The sequence below is a fragment of the Oncorhynchus nerka genome, linkage group LG2 (assembly GCF_034236695.1).
Source record: "Oncorhynchus nerka isolate Pitt River linkage group LG2, Oner_Uvic_2.0, whole genome shotgun sequence".
Lineage (NCBI taxonomy): Eukaryota > Metazoa > Chordata > Actinopteri > Salmoniformes > Salmonidae > Oncorhynchus > Oncorhynchus nerka.
In genome coordinates, this window is record NC_088397.1 from 97,527,573 (window position 1) to 97,529,595 (window position 2,023).

The following is a 2,023-nucleotide window of genomic DNA, read 5'->3' on the forward strand; positions in this document are numbered from 1 at the left end:
CCACCTGGATATTGATCTATTATAGCTAGTAGACCCAAACCACCTGGATATTGATCTATTATAGCTAGTAGACCTAAACCACCTGGATATTGATCTATTATAGCTAGTAGACCTAAACCACCTGGATATTGATCTATTATAGCTAGTAGACCCAAACCACCTGGATATTGATCTATTATAGCTAGTAGACCCAAACCACCTGGATATTGATCTATTATAGCTAGTAGACCCAAACCACCTGGATATTGATCTATTATAGCTAGTAGACCCAAACCACCTGGATATTGATCTATTATAGCTAGTAGAGCTAAACCACCTGGATATTGATCTATTATAGCTAGTAGACCTAAACCACCTGGATATTGATCTATAGCTAGTAGACCCAAACCACCTGGATATTGATCTATTATAGCTAGTAGACCCAAACCACCTGGATATTGATCTATTATAGCTAGTAGACCTAAACCACCTGGATATTGATCTATTATAGCTAGTAGACCTAAACCACCTGGATATTGAAATGCATTACATTTTTCTTGAAGGTTGGTCGATCTTGACAAATTAAATTGTTATAACAAGAAAATGTTTCAAACACCCATCACCTGGGAAACATAGCTCAGGGGTGACCAACACGCAGGATGCTATTCCATCCACATTTTAAAGAAATAGTTAACCCAAAATGACCAAGTTATAACATGTTTGTGTCCTTGACTTGAAAGCAGTCTATGGATAAGCAGACTGCAATCTATGATTAGGTTACACAGGAAATGTTAATTTGATTATTAGCATTTCCTGTGCAGAGCCTTTGCTTATAACTTTCCACTTGAGAACAAGGATCAATCCCTGCTTCCAACCGTTTCTAACATTTTCCAGTCTCCCTCTCTCATTTCATTAGTCTCTGAATAAAAGTGTCAAACCAACAAAACACATTTTTTTTAAATAAAATATTTGCATACTTTACATTTCATACTGCAAAAATCCAAAACAACAAAAGTCGTCAAATTTTGAGTGTTCATTTAATGTTTCAAAGCATCCCGAATACACTTAATTGTCCACCCTGGACATAGGCCTAAACCTTGTCAAAATACATAGAATTGCAGGTATATTGTCTTAATTAAAACAGTAAAATCGTCTAGGGCCGTAGGACCCCCAGTCCCCCGTCTAGTGATCGTGCCAGAGGGCAATGAAATTCATATAGCAAATCTCACTCCAAGCTTTCTTCAAATGTTGGCAGTGCTGATACAAGTATTTTACAAACTAGCCTACATTCTCGTGTAATCTGAGGAGACAAATCATGCAAACCGCATATACCGTCAATCGTGCGTCAATAATTCAACAACACCCCCAGTCATAATTTGTTGTGTTTTTTTAAATCAATAATATGTATCCACTCCATAAGCAAACTAAGTTTCATAGTTATACCGACGGGTTTTATTAACTACTTACATTTCAATGTCATCGTTACCCAATGAATAACACTAGCTAAATCTTCATTTAGTCAAGCGGCTAGAATATGCCCCGGTTAGACCCACTAGCACGCCGGGCTACAGTAGCTGGTTGACCGAGGAACTAAGAACGAAAGGAGCCTAATCTCATTTGCTTACCTCGATATGCTTCGGATCACCTTCTCACAACTAAGCTTAAAAAAAGCTAGATTGTCTTGGAAAGATCTCAGCGGCTGTTTTATTGTAAATATAACACTCTTAATAGTTCATATAGCTACTGTTCCAAAACTACGTTTCGTTATCCTGCACTGAGGACGAACGAAAGGACAAGGATAGACAACCGGGTTTATAAGAACGAATACTAACGCCAAATCTCGCGAGAGGATGAGTGTGTACGTAACAGCCCTCCAGAAAGTCATTGCCCCAGAAAATGTTCCATTATGTCAAAAGCAACGTGTGACTCATATCCTCGGTCATTTATTTGTATTTTTTATTTAACCTTTATTTAACTAGGCAAGTCAGTTGAAATATACAATTAGTCTACGCTGTAGTTAAACATTTACATGTAAAATATTTTT

General features: G+C 37.4%; 1 protein-coding gene across 2 annotated transcripts in view; it reads right to left on the reverse strand.

Moving 5' to 3' along the window:
- The window catches only part of LOC115122192 (5-aminolevulinate synthase, non-specific, mitochondrial-like), a 31,807-nt gene extending 30,037 nt beyond the window's left edge, over window positions 1-1,770 (reverse strand). For both annotated transcript variants that reach the window (XM_029651384.2, XM_029651383.2), the window contains exon 1: window positions 1,605-1,770. The gene's annotated coding sequence lies outside the window, so the exon portion shown is untranslated. The remainder of the gene's footprint in view (window positions 1-1,604) is intronic.
- Window positions 1,771-2,023: the final 253 nt, after the last annotated feature.